We start from the raw sequence: 20,861 nt of genomic DNA on the forward strand, positions 1-20,861 counted from the left end.
GGACAGTACAAAGAGGGCTAGGTCAAACATAGTATATGATTCCAAAAGGAGTTCATTTCCTAACAGTATTCTAAAGAAGATTAATCTTCTAGTCACCATTATACCAAATACCATAATTCAATAAACCCTCATAAAATATAAGAGCATTTAAAGCTGCAAGACATTTCTCAACTTTGAATCATCTCTCAATCCGCTCACATTTTTAACAGGTCTCAAGTGTTCATTGGTCCTTCTCATTCTTATTTAAAGCAGAGTGATATGTCTTCTAGAAATAGAAGAGAAGCAGCGTGGCTCAGTGGAAAGAGCACGGGCTTTGGAGTCAGAGGTCATGGGTTCAAATCCCAGCTCTGCCAATTGTCAGCTGTGTGACTTTGGGCAAATCACTTAACTTCTCTGGGCCTCAGTTACCTCATCTGTAAAATGGGGATTAAGAATGTGAGCCCCCCGGGGACAACTTGATCACCTTGTAATCTCCCCAGCGCTTAGAACAGTGCTTTGCACGTAGTAAGCACTTAATAAATGCCATTATCATTATTATTATTATCATTATTAAATGAGCATTAGTGCTAAGCATAAATGCTTATGTTACATATTCTGTAGGCTGTAGTCAACATTTGAATTCAAATTCTTCTTATTTCCTTACTGATACATTTTAGGTATGACACAATTTCTTTCAATGTGTTCAAAAATGTTTTTTTTTTCCCTATGACAAGAAAATATTTAATAATTCTTAAATATTTCTGAGTGCCTGCAAGTATTTTGAATTTTTTACCAGAAGTTTCAGAGTTTTCAGTGTAAAAATAATAATTTTTTTCTATAGCAGATGTAGGTTATTTTATAAATAATGTTTTCTGAGATGCATGCTCTTCTCTTTTCCAATCTTCATTTTTCAGTGGGAGATAGGCATGTATAATGGACAAATCACATTAGCTTGAGATGCAAAAAACCTAAAATCATTCCCAACTCAGTTATTCCATCACCTGAATTAATTTCATGTTTCTGGGCCCCAGTTTATTTCTTCTTCCTGGTGCCCTTAAAGGTGCATTAAGACGTTCAGAAACTGTGCACTTTGTTCTTTCACTGAGGTCATCATGAATTTACAGGCACTAATTCAAAAAAATACTCAGAATTCATTTCATTAACTTGATTTCTTAACCCCCAGTTTGAAATTCGCATTGCCTTCAGTACTACATGCTTAATGAAAGGCTTCTAAATCCCAGAAAGACAAAAGATTTTTAGTGATCTTTATCTTTCTGACTTCCCCACAACAACAAAAAATTTGAATCAAGTATGGAAAATCAACAAACACTGAAGGGTGGGGTGATGATAGGATTAGATTCAGTAGTTAACAGTAGGACCAAGGATAGGTGACTCAGAAATGTGAAGTAGGAGTCTATGTTCAGAAGCCATAGGGATTATTCTAAAATTGAGTAAGGGCAAGGTTGGGAGTGTGGACTGGATGAAGTGGAACGTTTAGCTGGGGCATTATGTGGGAAAGAGATTGCACATCAGAACATGTTTTGCAATGAGAAAGTTTCCACACTCTGAATACTTCCAAACTTGGTCATTCAGGGTTTTCCTCCTCAGGGTGAAAACCATTTTAGGGAATCCTTAACTAAAGATTCAATTTTAGGGAATCCTTACCTCAAGGCTCAATTTTAGTTTGAAAAATTGCATCTAATAAGCCAGGCCGATGAGTTAGTTGAAAGAGAGATGAAGGCATGCCCTATCCTAGATTAATTTGGACAAGGAGGGAGAAAAGGTGGATGAAGGAAATGCCAAGGGGGCCAAGAGGGGCACACCTAGTTAGTAATGTCAATATTTATCTAGTGGTCACTTGGTGCATGCATTGTATTAGGTGATTGGGAAGTACAGAATAAATAACAGTGTTCTCTGTCCAAGGGAGAGGCACGGGCACTAGAAGCAAGGACTGATGAGAAGCCCCACTGATTGAGGATTTCTGCCGGAAGGGAGATTCATAGATCTGGCTTTGTTTTTACGGTTATGGAGCCAAGGCTGTTGAGAGAATGTGCTGGGGCAAAGAATGGGTTCTTATTTGTGAAGCAGATTTTTTAAAATAGTATTTGTTAAGTGCTTACTACATACCAGGCACAGTTATAAGTGCTGGGGTAGATACAAGCTAATTAGGTGGATCAGAGACCCATGTCCCACATAATAATAATAGTAGTAGTAATAATAATAATAATAATAATGTCATTTATTAAATGCTTACTACTGTGTGCAAAGCATGGTTCTAAGCACTGGGGAGGTTACAAGGTGATCAGGTTGTCCCACATGGAGCTCACAGCCTTAATCCCCATTTTACAGATGAGGTCACTGAGGCACAGAGAAGTTAAATAACTTGCCCAAAGTTACACAGCTGACAGGTGGCGGAGCCAGGATTTGAACCCATGACTTCTGACTCCAAAGCTCGTAACTGAGCCATGCTGCTTCTCTGCTTCTCTGACTGTGAACACATAGGTTTCACAGTTTCAATCCCCAATTTACAGATGAGGTAACTAAGGCACAAAGATGTTAAGTGACCTGCCCAAGGTCACACAGCAGACAAGTTGTGGAGCCGTGATTAGAACCCAGGGCCAAACTCTTTCCCCTAGGTCATGCTGCTCAAGAAGCAGTGGAGGCTAGTATTAGTAAAACATGTTGAAAACTGATGGTGGTGTTTTATGCTCACAATAACTCACCACTTGATCACTGCATCAGCCGACTTGCTCCTTCCATTTTCTCTGCTCTTCAGAGAAGTAGCATGACTCAGTGGAAAGAGCACGGGCTTTGGAGTCAGAGGTCACGGGTTCAAATCCCTGTTCCTCCAACTGTCAGCTGTGTGACTTTGGGCAAGTCACAACTTCTCTGTGCCTGTTACCTCATCTGTAAAATGGGGATTAAAACTGTGAGCCCCCTGTGGGACAACCTGATCACCGTGTAACCTCCCCAGCGCTTAGAACAGTGCTTTGCACATAGTAAGCGCTTAACAAACACCATCATCATTATTATTATTACATATTCACTCTGATGCTTGCATAATTTTCCCAGAACCTTGTTCCACACATTATTTCCCACCTCTTAAAACCCATCAGCACTTGTCCACTCCTCTTCATATCAAGCAGAAACTCCTGACCAATGACTTTAATGCACTTAATCAGCTCTCTTTCTTACTTATCCACTCTCTTCTTCCATTACACCCCAACTCACACCTTGTTCCTCTCAAACCAATCTCCGCATTATCATCTCTCCCACTGCTAATCTCTTGCTCTCTTGCTCACCTCCTTCCCACTGCCGGGATCGTCCTCCTCCTGCAGATTTAACGGACGTGGACTCTCCCTGTCTTTAAAGCCCAGATGAAATGACATTTCTCTCAGGAGTCCTTTCCCAATTAATCGCTAATCTCCCCAGTTTATGTCCCCTCAAATGTCAACTGTCATTTCAACACTCACACTCCACTGAAGCACTTTAGCACTCACAACATCCAATACAATTTAGGTAGGTATCTTTCCTACTCTATCACTTATCCCTCTCTGTAAATACTTTAACTGCCTTTCTCCCATGCTTGACTGTAAGCTTCTTTAATGAAGGGATCAGTCTTGTAATGCTATTGTACATCCCAATAATTTACTACAGTGCCCTGCCCACAGAACAATTCAATAAAACTCATATTGAATGTTTTAGCCACCAGTTCACCATTATTCAATAGTTTTATGAACAAGCTCTCTATTCAGTTAACCAAGTCATCAATAAAGATATTGAACAACAACTAGTCCCAGGACTGAGTGTTAGAAAACATGACTTCATCTCCTAACTTAACACCGAGTCAGCTGTATACCCACATAACAGTAGCAGTATTTTTTCCAGCTTTTCAGTGAACACAGAATCCAAGAACCGTACTGAAAACAGGAGGTTAAAATTCAAGATAAGGTTAAAGAATTGTTTAGTTTGGAGAAAAGAAGGTTGAGATAGATAGGACAATAACTGTCTTCAGGTCTATGATGGATATATAGCTAACAATCAATTAATCAACAGTATTTATTGGTTCTTATTGTAGAGCACCGTACTAACTTCAAGGGAAAGTGGAGAGTAAGCTCGCTGCCCAAAGCATAGAGATCGTACATACCCAATATTCCAGGTAGATAAGGGAATCAGCATGGTTTAATGGAAAGAGGACTGGCCTGGAAATCAGAGGACCTAAATCCTAATCCTGGCTCCACCACTTGCTTGCTGTGTGACTTGGACAAGTCACTTAACTTCTCTGTGCCTCAGATCCCTCATCTGCATAATGGGGATTCAATACCTGTTCTCCCTTTTATTTAGCTTGTGAGCCCCTTGTGGGACCTAATTACCCTGTATCTAGCTCAGCACTGAGTACAGTGCTTGGCAGATAGTAAACATGTAACAAATACCACAATTATCACAAGTTTGCTATTTCTGTATCCCTCATTTCTAGAAGCAGGAGGATGGAAAAAATCTAGATTTTAGGACACACTCCCCTCCAACCTCCTCAGAGTCAGTCAGTCAATCATATTTAATGAGTGTTTACCGTTTACAGAGCACTGTACTAAGCACTTGGGAGAGTACAATATAACAATATTACAGACACATTGCCTGCCCACAATGAGCTTATAGTCTAGAAGACTTCTGCTGTTAGAAGGACTTGCTTGGCTCATCTATTTGCACCTCATAATGGTCCTGGGATTGAAGCCTCCTCCATGGAGAGTGGTCACTACTGAGCAGTAGTGTTGTAGAAGCAGTGTTGTCTAATGGAAAGAGTCTGAAATGGGGAATCAGAGGATCTAGATTTTAATCCTGCTTCCACCACTTTCCTGCTGTATGAAAGTGCCGCACAGCACTTGTGTATAAATAAATCCTATTCATTTTATTTTTTTTTAAAGGCATTTGTTAAGAGCTTACTATGTGTCAAAAACTGTACTAAATGCTAGGATAGATATAAGATAATCAAGTGGGACAAAGTTCCTGTACCTCATCGGGTTCACAGTCTAAGGAGGAGGAAGAACAGGTATTTAATCTCCATTTTGCAGATGAGGAAAGTGAGGTACAGAGAAGTTCAGTAATTTACCTGAATTTAAATCCCAGCTCCACCATTAATCAGCTGTGTGACTTTGTGCAAGTCATTTAACTTCTCTGGGCCTCAGTTACCCATCTGTAAAATGGGGATTAAGACTGTGAGCCCCACGTGGGACAACCTGATCCCCTTGTAACCTCCCCAGCTCTTAGAACAGTGCTTTGCACGTAGTAAGCGCTTAGCAAATACCATCATTATTATGAAACAGGCAGGTGATAAAGCTGGGATTAAACCTATCAAGTAAAAACTCCTCACTATTGGCTTCAAAGCTCTCCATCACCTTGCCCCTCCTACATCACCTCCCTTCTCTCTTTCTTCAGCCCGGCCCTCACACTCCACTCCTCTGCTGCTAACCTTCTCACAGTGCCTCGTTCTCACCTGTCCCGCCGTCGACCCCGGCCCGCATCCTACCTCTGGCCTGGAATGTCCTCCCTCCGCACATCTACCAAACTAGCATACTTCCCCTCTTCAAAGCCCTACTGAAAGTTCACCTCCTCCTGGAGGCCTTCCCAGACTAAGCCCCCATTTTCCTCTGCTCCTCCTCCCTCCCCACCGCCCTGACTCCCTCTCTCTGCTCTACCCTCCTCCCTGCCACACAGCACTTATGTATATATACATATATATATATATATGTATATATATTCTATTTATTGTATTAATGATGTGCATATATGTATATTTCTGTTTATTTATATAGATGTTATCGATGCCTGTTTACTTGTACTTGCTTTGTTCTCCATATCCCCCCTTCTAGAGACTTTGAGGCCATTATTGGGTAGGGATTGTCTCTGTTGCTGAACTGTACTTTCCAAGCACTTAGTACAGTGCTCTGCACACAGTAAGTGCTCAATAAATATGACTGAATGAATGAAAGCCCTCTGTCTTCCAGGCTCATATGCTCTTTCCAATAGTCCACAATGCTCCAAATGCTCCTCATCTAGAATACATCTCTTTTTAACTACCCTGCACCTCAGTTCCCTCCTCTATTAAAATGGGGATTAAGTAAGAAACAGCACAGCTCAGTGGATAGGGCACGGGCCCAGGAGTCAGAAGGTCACTCGTCAGCTGTGTGACTTTGGGCAAGTCACTTCACTTCTCTGGGCCTCAGTGCCCTCATCTGTAAAATGAGGATTAAGGCTGTCAGCCCCCCCGGGGGACAACCTGATCACCTTGTAACCTCCCCAGCACTTAGAACAGTGCTTTGCACATAGTAAGCGCTTAATAAATACCATCATTATTATTATTATTATTATTATTCTAATCTCAGCTCTGCCACTTATCTGCTGTGTGACCTTAGGCAAGTCACTTCACTTCTCTGTGCCTCAGTTACCGCGTCTGTAAAATGGGGATTGAAATTGTGAGACAGAAACTGTGTCCAACCCAATTTGCTTGTATCCTTCCCAGCGCTTAATACAGTGACTCGCACATAGTAAGCACTAAATAAATACCATAATTATAAGCGCTTGGTACAGTGCTCTGCACACAGTAAGTGTTCAATAAATACTATTGAATGAATGAATGAATTACCTGTTCTCATTATTAGATGGTAAGCACCATGTGGGATAAGGACTTTGTCCAACCAGATTATTTTATATCTACCCCAGTGGTTAGAAGAGTGTTTAGCACTTAACAAATGCTATTATTATCATTATTATCAGTTAGGATAGGGGTCTGTACCCTTGGGAAAAATTCCAAGAGCAACGTAACTGGTATCTTGCTGCTTCATTCATTCATTCAATCGTATTTGTTGAGTGCTTACTGTGTGCAGAGCACTGTACTAAGTGCTTGGGAAGTACAAGTTGGCAACATAAAATACTTACCATAAAGCATTTTAAAGCTGGGCAAGTCACTTCAAAGTTTATCATAAAGTTAGCTTCATAAAATACTTATCCCTTAAACAGATAGCTACCCATTCTCTATGCACTGCAAACCAGAAATAAAAATGTCAAATTCTTATTGATATTGTAATATACTTTTTTTTAAGATTGTGAGCCTCAGAAGAAACATGCAGCGTTGCTTAGTGACAAGAGCCTGGACTTGGGAGTCAGAGGTGGTGGGTTCTAATCCTGACTCTGCCACTTGTCTGCTGTGTGACCTTGGGCAGGCTCCTTCACCTCTCTGTGCCTCAGTGACCTCATCTGTCAAATTCATTCATTCAATCATATGTATTGAGCACTTACTGTGTGCAGAGCACTGTACTAAGCGCTTGGGAAGTACAAGTTGGCGGCATATAGAGATGGTCCCTACTCAACAATGAGCTCACGGTCTAGAAGGGGGATGGGGATGAAGACTGTGAACCCCATGTGGGACAACCTGATTACCTTGTATCTCCCCCAGTGCTTAGAACAGTGCTTGGCACATAGTAAGTGCTTAACAAATACCAACATTATTATTATTATTGTTAATAATAATAATAATTTCTACCTGTAAAATCTCTCCCAGAACATACAGTGAGTTTTTGCTGTTGTTTTTGTGTTAAGGTATTTGTTAAGATATTTGTAAGGTATTTTGTGTTAAGGTATTTGTTAAGACTTAAGGTATTTGTTAAGTACTTACTATGGTGTCAGACACTGTACTCAGCACTGTGGTAGATCAATCAATCAATCGTATTTAACTAATCAGGTTGGATATAGTCCCTGCCTCACATGGAGCTCACAGTCTTAAGCCCCATTTTACAGTAATGTAACTGAGGCGCAGAGAAGTGAAGTGACTTGCCCAAAGTCACACAGCAGACAGATGGTAGAGCTGGGATTAGAATTCAGGTCCTCCTGACTCCCAAAACGGGCTCTATCAACTAGGTCACTCTGCTTAACTAAGTGCTTAATAAACGCTATTACTACTAATCATACCAATACTTCCATCCATGAGAGGATCTCTGTTTCTCAGAGAACAACAATTATAACCTCACCATCAATAATTCACCTTAAAATGATATTCATCGGTATAATGTTTATAGTTGGAATATGTCAGGAATTAAGACGTTGTGTGTGAAAAATGAAAGTTATTTAAAAGGAAACTTCAAAATATGTCACTTGGTATGCCAGGATACAGACTCTATTAGTTATCTCCAAACCCTAGAATAAAAATAGAAAAGAACAGAATAGAAAATTAATATTTTTACTATGCTGAAACATAAGAAAATTGTTTTTATGTACTTTAGTTCATCCGCCAGTGCTATTTATTGCACACATTGTATGAGAAACATTGTGTGAAGTGCTTGGGAGAATACAGGAGAGTTGGTAGACATATTCCCGCCTAACAACTAAATTGACTCATGTGTGTGTCTGAATATAGACTGTTTCCTTAATGTGGGCTTCCAAATCCACAAGGAAAGTGCAAATTCTTGATTGAATATGAAGCCGTCGATGGTGAGGTTTTAGTCAATCTGGGTGAGTCAGACGATGAGACTTTGTACATACTAAGGATATACATGTTGTCCCCACCTGACTGTTGACTTTACAACCCACAGCCTGGTTATACTTTGATTTCTCTCTCCTTATGTTCCAACTTTCTTGAACTCTCTGCTCTAAACCCCCACATTTCTGATTGTCGCTTATTAGGCTGTACTATCTTCTGTTTCTGTCTTCCAGAATTCATAGCTATACTACAGTGTTGCTGCTCTCTTTACCCACTTCAGCTCCCCAAAGGCAGCATTTGAGGATTCTGACCATTCTTCTCATAGGTCCTTCCTCTGAAAGTGAAGATGCCCTGGGGAGAAGATTGGTTTCTTGCTGGTGAGCTAATTGGATTTTGGGATTTACTTGGTTATAATCCTATTTTTCCATTTAGTACCAAGCACAGCACAGAGTTCTGCACTGAGCACTCAATAATACCACCGATTGATTGATTTCGACAAATTCAGAGTGCCCTCCAAAACCATGTTTGAGGGGGAAAAAAACCAAACATTTTTCGGTTTTAAACCTCCTCTTATGGAAAGCCAATTGTCTACTTGAAAATTTTCACATTAGGAAAGCTGGGAGTTTCATTGAAAAGCAGCGTGGCTCAGTGGAAAGAGCAAGGGCTTTGGAGTCAGAGGTCATGGGTTCAAATCCCGGCTCCGCCAACTGTCAGCTGTGTGACTTTGGGCAGGTCACTTAACTTCTCTGGGCCTCAGTTACCTCATCCGTAAAATGGTGATTAAGACTGTAAACCCCTTGTGGGACACCCTGATCACCTTGTCACCTCCCCAGCACTTAGAACAGTGCTTTGCGCATAGTAAGCACTTAATAAATGCCATCATCATTATTATCTCTAATTCTTTTACAATACAATGTTCTGGAGGTTCTCCAACTAACAGGAAATGATTAACTGTTTTGGAATTTTATCATCATTCTTTAGCAACATGTGAGAAAAGGAGAGAAAGAGGTCTGAAAGATAAAAACCCAGGCTGAGAATGGTAGGCTGTGTGCATATTCATGATTCCAAGGCACATATTTTCCTACCTAATGTAACTATTCTGAGAGACAAGTCCTTATCGTGGGGAGTCTCCACTAGTTAAGACTCATCTTGAAAACAATCATTTAAGGGTGAACAACCACTAGACTTGATTTTAAACCCTAGAAAGTAAAACTGAGACTTAATAATAGGGTGTCAGAAGCAAAGAACTACAATCTTTTCTGAGTATTCCCTACTATTATCAAGTGTCTGAAACCAAATGAGCCGTTGATGATTGGAAGTATGCTAGTGGCACTTTAAAATCAACAGTTGTTTTTAACATTGCTAGAAATGTAATCCTAGCTAACTAATAAAGATTTTCTCTTGGAAAAATACGTTAAATAGTGGAGAGGGAGGAAACAAAATTAGGCAGAAAGAAGTAAGAAGAATTTATCAAGGAATTCACCAACTTGAAAAGAGTCCTCTAAACTAAACCAAAAGGAGCAAGTGGAAAAACTCAACCAGGAAAAATAAGGGAAATAGAAACATAGTAAATGTCCTCCTCCTTCTGACTTAAACTGTAAGTCCCACATGATAAAGGACCTGATTCCAACCTGATTGTCTTGTATTCATTTAATTGTATTTATCAAGCACTTACTGTGTGCAGAGAACTGTACTAAGCACTTGGAAAATATCTAACCAACTGCTTAGTACAGTGTCTGACACATAAGTGCTTAACATGTAAAATTTAAAAGTAAAGAATTAAAAGCATTAGCAAAATAAAAAAATAATCAAAAACACAATTCCTCAACTATCTTCTTCATCAGCACTTTGTCATAAGAATGATATAAATTAAAACCATACACTAGAAAAATAATATAAAAAGTAATTATGAAAATTTTACAGGTAGGAAATAGAATCAGAATAATAGAGGAGAAACATTTTCTGAGGCTTTCAAAGTGGGAAAAGAGCACATCCATAAGGATGAAGAAAATGAAATGTTAACCATAGAGTACAAAATGAAAGCATATGCAAGCAATGAATGTGAACTAAAGAGATTATACTAATTGAAAACCACTTGAATCATGTTAGGTTACATGTTTGCTGCATTTGCATAGCTTTTCAACTCACTGAATCGAGACTTTTTTAAAAAAATCAAGAAAATGATATATCTGTAGCACCCTTTTTGTGGATGAATTGGTGTACATAGTTGAGAGTGAGTGTGTGTGTGTGATGTGTGTGTTGAGTAATTTCACCTGGGCTCTTGAGAATATGCTTTGGGGGTTAATTAAAATAGGATAAAAAATAGATCTAACCATAAACAGAATACGCTGATCTTTTGAAAACAAGAAGAGAAAACACATTTCTGTACAAAACATCTGCTCCTCCATAATAATCGAGGTATAAAATTCAGGAAAACTTGTCACAGATCAAACTTGTATCTCATTATACTTGTGAAAGTGTTATTATGGGTACTACTGCCTGGCCTTGATCCAGAATTGTAAATATACCCATGAAAACTTTACCTGTAGGATGAATTACAAAGGTCTTGCTCTGCCTAGACCTCTTAATAGACCTATTTCTACTGGAATACTCTTTATTCTATGTTACTCAAATGCACTGGACAGTTGCATAGCTCTGCACATCACAGAATTTTTGAGCATGAGTTTTTGCTCTCCAGTCAATTAATCAATAGTATTTACTGAGTGCTTACAGTGAACAAAGAAGTGTTCTAAGGGCTTGGGTTAGGACAATACAAGGAGTTAACAATCTAGAGGGGAGACAGAAAATAAAATAAATTGTGGATAATGTGTATAAACTCTGTGCAACATCGTGTTCCTTGATTTAGTGACAAATTGGAGGATACTGTTAAGGATATCTTTTGTGACAAAAGTATGCCTTAGCTGGAGGAAATCTCCATACCAACTTTTACTGATATTTTACAACTTGCACAGGAGTTTATGAAGACGACAATGGGAGAACATTTAAAAGGAAGAGATGTTGGAAAGAGAATTGACTGAAAGAGAGAGAAAGGTGAGGACTAGCTAAGTATTATATGATATATTATTTTTCTCAGAAGTGGTTTTATTTATCAATCATATGTAGCTAATCAAAGGGTTTATTTCCAAGATAATGCTTATGTTTTGAAAGCAGAAGACATCACTTGCTATGGGGTGTTGATGTGTATAGAAAGTGCTCTTTTAAAGTTTGGATCCAAGCAAGGGTTTAATCTTGCCTGAATGAAACAGACCTGAACTTGGGCTGACAACAGTGCCCATGGGTCCTGTAAAAATTCAAATTGGCCTTTTTTTTAGTGTTATGTTACTTGAGAAGAGTTAAAAAGTCAGAGAATCTCATAGTTCTAAGCAAAAGCTTTTTCTTGTTTATCGATTGCTCCCATGAGTGCTGGTAGACATGCAGTCTGCCAAAGCCTTGCCAATGCATAATATATACGTGGACCAAAAGAGATGCTTTAAAATTAAAGGGCCAATAAATTCAATACCGGCAAAAATGAATGCTTCTTGGTACAGTACATTTTGTACTATCTCTACTGGGGGGAGTACAAATGACAGACCTGGAATCAAAAACAAACATCCTCTCCAAAGAATGAATCAGTTGCAAACACACAAGCATAAAAGTGATTCTCCTCTCTAAAGCCAATGAGGAAGGGATGCGATAATCTCCTGAAATGATTCTCCTCTCTAAAGCCGGTAAAGAAGGGCTATGATGATCTCCTGATAACAGGGAATGATACCAGACACTTTCAATGTTGATCAAATGCTTTCACAACTAAATAAGCTAGGCATCGACAGGTAGAGATCAGACGTAAGCTGAAACTGACTGAACTGGTTAGAAAATCAAAATGTCATATTTCGGTATCCCCTTCCACCAACAGAGTCAGAGTCGGGACTTCTTGGAAGAGTTGGAGAGTCAAGACACCAGGGAATTGAGTGAAAGAAGGCAGAGTGCTGGTCCAGCTGGGAGCCGGATGAAACCAAGACCAGGGCTTTGGAGTCAGAGGTCATGGGTTCGAATCCCAGCTCCACCACAAGTCTGCTGTTTGACCTTGGGCAAGTCACTTAACTTCTCTGAGCCTCAGTTCCCTCATCTGTAAAAAATGGGGATTAAGACTGTGAGCCCCAGGTGGGACAACTTGATCACACTGTATCCCCCCAAGCGCTTAGAACAGTGCTTTGCACATAGTAAGCGCTTAACAAATGCCATCATTATTATTATTATTATTAGGGAGAGACTGAGTCAGTCTGGAGTAGAGCATTTTCTTGAGCAAAATATTGAGAAGCAGCATGGCTCAGTGGAAAGAGCATGGACTTTGGAGTCAGAGGTCATGGGTTCAAATCCCCACTCTGCCGATTGTTGGTTGTGTGACTTTGGGCAAGTCACTTAACTTCTCTGTGCCTCAGTTACCTCATCTGTAAAATGGGGATGAAGACTGTGAGCCCCCTGTGGGACACCTTGATCACCTTGTAACCTCCCCAGTGCTTGGAACAGTGCTTTGAACATAGTAAGTGCTTAACAACTGCCATCATTATTATTATTATTATTATTATTATTATATGTGTAGACTAACAGCTGGGCTACCAGCCTGGAACCTTGTTCGATCCTGAGACTGGGAAGAGCCTGTTTTAGGCTTAATGAAATCCAGAGAAGACCATTTTCCACTTGAAACTTGTCTCCAAACTCAGATGCTACAAATAAAATCATTTAGCCCTCCAGTGAGACACGATACATCATTTACCCAAAGAAACCATCAGAATAGTATCAAGATTAATTCAGTTACCAAGGGAGTCCTCTAAAATCTCCCTGAAGTTTAGTGCTGTAGCTTTATTTAGAAAAATTCCAAGAACTGAGGAAGGAGGGTTTGGTTACTCCGTGACTAACCCGAATTCTGCTTTGTCAGACATGTGACTGGCTCCAGATATACAGGAGAGATGTCACTGAAGACTCTTCGATCTGCATTTGCCTAATGGTTTCAATTGTCCAAAGAGTGAATTCCCAAAACAGTACCATTTACTTAGGCACCCAGCTGGTGTTGGGGGAGATGCCTTGTATTCAATCTAAAAGGCACGTGCTCTGCTCTCCATCGTTAGAGAAAGAAAGATTTCCTAATGACCTCATCTTGAATCTCCAGGAAGACCCTCTCTGGGGAAACTTTAATGTGAAGCATCGTCTTCGTAGACTGCAAGCCCCATGTGGTATAGGGACTGTGTCCCATCTGCTTATATCTACTCTTTGGCACATTGTAAATATTTTTAAAAACCCACAGTTATTATTATTATTATGGATCCTCTACTGGATTACCAGCTTTCATTATTTTCTGTCATGCTAAAAAATAGTAGAGTGAAATAAGATCAATTCTCAGGTTACCTTAAAATGCAGCAGAATAATTCCAGTCCTGCAGGAAGAAAAAGGAATATCCAAAATGAATAAATGCATCTCAATAGAGGATTCATATGAATTTCAGCAATCCACCTCAAAATATTTAACAATCATCACTTTCAAATACCAGTGGAAGCAGAGAGAAACAATAAAAGTAGTAATCGTATTTTTTGACAATAATGCTATTTACTGAGTGCTTACTTTGTGCAGAGCACTGTACTTAGCACTTGAGAGGTTACAGTATAATGCAGTAGGTACATACAATCCCTACTTTCAAGGAAATTACCCTCTAGGGGAGACAGACATTAAAATAAATTAGATGAAAGAAAGAGCAACCAAGTATAAGGTTATGTTTACAAGTGTGGTTGGAGTGGGTGGAGTAAGGACCTAAGTGTTTAGGAGGTGGGAATAAATGCATGGGTAGACAGTAAGGAGAGAAAATAGGGTGGGAGATGATATATTAGTCAGGGAAGTCTTCCTGGAGGAGGTGTGATTTTTTCAGGACTTTGAAGATGGGGAGAATGCTGGTCAAAAGGAAGGGAAGTTCCAGAAAGGAGAGAGTGAGCAAAGTATCGACAACAGGTGATGGGAGAGTGAAGGACTTTGAGTAGGTTGGGTTTTGAGGAGCTAAATGTGTGGGCTGGGCTGCAATGCCAGTGAGGTGACAAAAATAAGGGAGGAAAAGATAATTGAATCCAATGGGGAGGAGTTTCTGTTTGATGAGGAAATGGATGGGCAACCACTGGACACCTGAGGATTGGGGAGGCTTGGGCAGAACATTTATTTAGAAACATGGTCCCAGAAGAAGAGTGAAGTATAGACAATGAGGCTGGAAGGAGGGAAGTCAGAGAAGTGGTGGTGTCTTTGAAATCCTGACACATGATGTGGCACTTAAGATGGAATCCCCCTTCAGGTTCATAAGAGTTGGTAGGTATGCCATCAGAGCACGGTGCTTCAACATTTTTCATGGCTCAGCTGAAGTGAAAACTTCATCGATAGTTGGAACAAGTGCTTTGGTCTCACGTTTGGAAAAATTCCCAGTGGTTTTTAGAACCTCAACCTCCGTGGAAGGTGTGTACATAAACAAATGAAGTGTTATAGCCATCTCATCTTCAGATTCTTTTGTCTGAAAAGAGAGTGGACTCATCAATTATCAGCAGAGTTAAGGCAATGTTTATACAATCATATGGGGTTTTTTTTAAGTGATGTATTGAAGACACTGGTTTCATGACAGCCTGTGTAACATTTGCTCTTTGCAGTTCTGGCATGATGCTGCTTGTTGCATAGGCTCTTAATTCAAATTTCATGTCACGATGAGATTAATGAATTTCTAAATTTTGCAGGAGCACCAGGCAGTAGAAAATATTGACGAATAGCCTGTTTTGCCTTTTCGCCGGCTGTCTTTAATTTCTGAGTTAATTTCAACAGTCTTGTTACACTAACATAACAGTGCCGACTTGTACTTCCCAAGTGCTTAGTACAATGCTCTGCACACAGTAAGCAATCAATAAATACGATTGAATGAATACAAAGCCCTACTGAGAGCTCACCTCCTCCAAGAGGCCTTCCCAGATTGAGCCCCCTTTCCTCTCCTCCTCCCCATCCCTCCTACCCTACCTCCTTCCCCTCCCCACAGCACCTGTATATGTTAGTACAGCTGTATTACTCTATTTTATTTGTACATATTTACTCTTCTATTTATTTTGTTAATGATGTGCATTTAGCTTTCATTCTATTTCTTCTGAGGACTTGACACCTGTTCACATGTTCTGTTTTGTTGTCTGTCTCCCCCTTCTAGACTGTGAGCCCGTTGTTGGGTAGGGACCATCTCTATATGTTGCCAACTTGTGCTCCCCAAGTGCTTAATACAGGGTTCTGCACACAGTAAGTGCTCAATAAATATGACTGAATGAATGGATGAATATCAGAAGACCAGGAAAAACAATTGCAGATGTTTATGTTGGAATGCACAAAGCTCCTTTTTCAGGTATCTTTGTTCTCCAGGAACCTAACACTGAGACATTCTGGTATTTTGGGAGTCAACCTTTGAAATGCCATCAGTGAAACTTTGGAGCATATCAGGCAATAATCAGTTCAACAGTCCATTCCAGGCACTGGATGAGATGACACCATTTCTCCCTCTGGAATGAATTTCATTTATTTGGTTGGTGGAAGATGATGGATGTAATCATAAAATGGGCTATATTATTCCCTGAGAAGAGTAGATCATGGCTGTTCAACTGAATGGATCAATGGCACTTGATCCATTTTTTTTCATCTGCTTTTGTCTAGACCTCACTCTGGGTACACAGTACAATGGACATTGCAATGTCCCATGATCATCAACTTGACAGATGTTGAAATCTGTGATGTCTACCCAAATTTTTCAAGAAAAAATATAAGGTATGGCACCTAACTTCAAGGAATTTATAATCAAATATGGAAAACAGGCAGAAATGTCTACATTATTTTAATTACTAATCAATAATATTTTAATATGCACTCATGGCAAAAAATAACATTCTGGAGTAAAACATGAATGAAGATTTCATCTTTAGACATTCTCCTTGAATATTATAGATATTTTCTTGCCTATGCATATAAATGAAAAGCCAACAGCCTGAGTTCCCTTAAACTCTTATGGTGATACCTGTGAATATGAAATTAGAAATGTGGGGAAAAAATAGTACAGAAATTATGGTTGAACAAAATCAATGACCACTCTATAGGAAAAACTGATTTCACTGTGAATTTATAATTCAGGTCAAAGCAAGTTTATTATTTACTTTCTAACTTTAGAATGTTTATATGCTATAATGTTCTTTGGTTAATGGAAAATTGGATCCTTCATAATTAAATGGCATAGAAAATCTCCGTTATCACATTTCAAACTTTAGAATACAAATACTTCAATACCTCAGCCTCAAAGCCTGAAATCCTATAGTTTTCAAAAGCCTCCAAGAACTCTTGTTTGCCTGGAAAAGAATGATTCTTCTTGCTTAGCTACAAGGAGGGTCTAGTTTTCCCTAATATTTGTTTAAATCCAGTTTATTCAAAAAGCCCAAACTTGGACGACAATCATCTATTAAAATCTTGCTCTTGTATTGTAATTTCATTGATACTCTTAATTCATGGTCACCTCCCCTTGGGTGTTTGTTTCACCCATGTTCTGCAGGTTGAGCTCAGTTGTCATTCAAAAGGACAAAAAGGCTTCTGAAATTAAAAAATTAGAACATAAGTAATCTTTAGCATAACATCAGTATGGCTTATATAACCTTTATTCAGCCAAGGAACTTAGGAGGTGACATCATGTCCTCCGAAATGTCACACTGGGAAAGAATGATTCTTTGGTCACTTAGAGCAGGTTTTGTGGCAGAACTGTGTTGAGAGGGTGTTGAGAAAGTACATTGTCCAAGCAAGGATAGGCACTTCCTTTCCCTTGAACAAAGCAGTGTTTTTCAGAGAAGTAGTTTAACAGCTCATGTTGGTGTACACCGTAATTAAGAAAGTCTGTTTTTAGGCACTCACACTTCAGTGGATTGTAGAAATGGCTGCCTGACTATTTTTTTCAGTAGCATATATCAATAAGAACAGAACGAGAAAAAGATTAGTAGCTCCAGCCTCCAGGACAGGAAAATCAAACTTAGCTGAAGGTTGTTTTCACTGATAGAAAAGCCTGACATTCTCAGAGCTTTACACAAAGCAAGATTTCTTTTCATGTTAATTGAGCCTCTGATAAGACTAAAGAGATGATGGTTGGTTAAATTCAGCTAACAAGCCAAGCTCTTGAGTCCTTTAGAACTCAATACTACTAAAATACTACTAAAAGCTTAATTTTTGGGTTTTTTTTTTTTAATTTGTCACATTTGGGGCTAAAAACACACCTAAAATTCGTGTTTAATGCCAACTTCACTACTAAAGCCAATAAATGTTAAAGTTAATGTACAAAAACAATTTTAATTTAGAATGATCTGTCTTCTATGGGAATAATGTCAGCAAGCAGTATATCAGAATCATGAAATTAATCTAATTAAAAAATGGGAAAAATGCTGTTCCAAGATTAAGACTTTCTATAATTCATGGGGATTTTGTTCATACATTACAGATACTCCCTATAGCTTGGTTTGTATTTGACTGTATATCATCATGCAGTATTTCATCAAAAACAGCATCGCATACTAGAATAAAATATCTTCTCTGGAAACATTGTTTATGGACCATAAAATTCAAGACCATCTCTGCTTTCAGGTATGTTCATTCCAACTCTTTGGGGATCATCTCTTCCCAGAATTGTAGTTTTCCCTCCCAGCCGTCAGGTAAAAAGGTCAGTTTCACTGAAGCCGAACAGAAATCATTTGTAGTCATTTACCCCTCCACAAACTCACAAATTTCCACCTACTCTCTGAAGCACTGATACTTCACAATTCAGAATGCGCTATCATGCCAAAACCGTATTCATCTCAAACTTTTAAACAACATTCTGTTTAGTTGGGGAAAAAAAAAATAAGGAATATATAAACTTAGATTGTGGGTCAGTGAGTGATCCAGTTCGGAAGTGATTCTGTTGGAATTGTCCCTCTACTTACAACAGCGTTTTGCACAAAGAACACATTCAACAAACGTTAGTGATGGTAGTAATGGTAAATTGTAAAATACATGTTTTGCATAACTACATTATTCTTTTGGTGTTGTGTGGCTTTCAGGGTGCTCAGAAAAACCTCAAGCATTCCATTGTCCCTGCCCTAAACACCTAGAAAATCATTAGACAACTGAGTTTGTCTGGGAAGTTTAGATGTTCCAACTAAATTCGCATTGAATATGGATCTGTAATTTTTATAAAAATTAAAATATAGGCCCCAAAACAGAAATTATTTCTAAAACTTAAGGATTTATTTCAATATTTCACATATATGTAGTGTGGTATATACTGTACATTTAATACACATTTTTCCCCTGTAGATTTTGAGCTCTTTGTGGTCAGGGAATAGATCTACCAACTCTATTTCATTGTACTCTCCCAAGTGCTCTTACAATGTTCTGCTCATAGTAAGTGCTCAATTAATGTCATTGATTTATTTTGCATAATAAAAGTTAAATTTTATAATCAGGCTCAATTTCACCATTTATGGCACTCTGACAATAAAATAACATTGCCCAGTATTCATTTTTTTATTTAACCAACTGAATGTTAAGACAAATTCCAGGAATTTGAGAAAAACAGAGAAGTAAGAGGGACAAAAATGGCTGAAAGTGTGGCTGTATTTTTCGGAAAATGATCCAAGGATCATAAAACATGACACCTGCACACACTCTGTGTGTCCCATTCTTCTTTTCTGCTAGAACATAGAAATGATACGGTTTACTGGAAAGAGCATGGGTTTGTTAGCCAGAGGTCATGGGTTCTAATCCCTGCTTCACCATTTATCAGCTGTGTGACTTTGGGCAAGTCACTTAACTTCTCTGTGCCTCAGTTCCCTCATCTGTAAAATGGGGATTAAGACTGAGTCCCACGTGCGACAAACAGATTACCTTGTATCTACTCCAGTGCTTAGAATAGTGTTTGGCACATAGTAAGTGCTTAACAAATACCATCATCATCATCATCTTGATGACTTCAATTCAGAAATTCAGGAGAGTTTTTTGGTGGATGTGGTGACATGCTATGTCAGCCATGAATGCTATTGCAAATGGTAAACAATGCACCTCTATAATGTTTACTATCTGCTTTGTAGCAATTCACTTAATCAGTTCGAATCCTCTTCCACACAAACAAATTTTGAAATGGAGAAAAAGCAAGTTTTAAGAGTAAATAATTTTAGCCAGTCACACATTTTCACACATGGAGATGCGAAAAGCAGTTTCATATGATCAGATTGATACTGTTTTGTCATCCCTTCAGCCACATCAGCTTTCATGTATTCATGTGTATGTGTATATATATGATATATATGTCAGTCAATCATATTTATTGAGCACTTAGTGTGTGCAGAGCACTGTACTAAGCCTTGGGAGAGTACAATAACACACATTCCCTACATGTGTATAAATATGAATATGTATACATTTATATACATATATATGTATAAACACACTTGGAACAGTATAACAGAACAATTTAACAGACACATTCCCTAAGCACAATGAGCTTACAGTCTAGAGGGGGACACAGACATTAATATAAAGAAATTATGGGTGTGTACATAATAGAGCAAGCAGCTAGGTGATATGTATGAATTTGTCTAGCTGATCAAATAGTTGTCCAAATTTGATCAATCACATTTACTGAGCCTTTACTATGTGCAGAGCACTTTACTAAGCACTTGGAAAGGTACAACAACAATATAGCAAACACATTCCCTACCCAGAACAAGTGTAAAGTCTCGAGGGGGCACAGACATTAATATAAATAAATTACAGATGTGTGCATAATAGAGCAAGCAGCTAGGTGATGTGAATGAACTTGCCTAGCTGATCAAAATGGCTTGAAGAAGAGAACTTAATGTTAATTCCTTTAGGGGCACAGAGATCCGGCATGGAAAGGGAAGGGAGGAAAGCAGGCAGAGTGGTGAGCAGAGCATCGGATTGCACAAGGAAACTAAAAACTGAAAAAAAATCTGGGGATGATGATAATGGCATTTATTAAGCGTTTACTGCGTGCAAAGCACTGTTCTAAGTGCTGTGGAGCTTACAAGGTGATCAGGTTGTCCCACATGGGGCTCACAGTCTTAATCCCCATTTTATAGATGAGGTAACTGAGGCACAGAGAAGTTAAGTGACTTGCCCAAAGTCACACAGCTGACAAGTGGCGGAGCTGGGATTTGAACCCATGACCTCTGACTCCAAAGCCCATGGTCTTTCCACTGAACCATGATGTAGGGCAAGATAAAATCCTGTTGCAATTGCTTTCTAAATAATAATGGTAGTACTTACTAAGTGCTTAGTCTGTAGCAAACACTATACTAAACACTTGGGTTGACACAAGATCATTAATTAGGCT

This window comes from Tachyglossus aculeatus, chromosome 17, assembly GCF_015852505.1.
Source record: "Tachyglossus aculeatus isolate mTacAcu1 chromosome 17, mTacAcu1.pri, whole genome shotgun sequence".
NCBI lineage: Eukaryota > Metazoa > Chordata > Mammalia > Monotremata > Tachyglossidae > Tachyglossus > Tachyglossus aculeatus.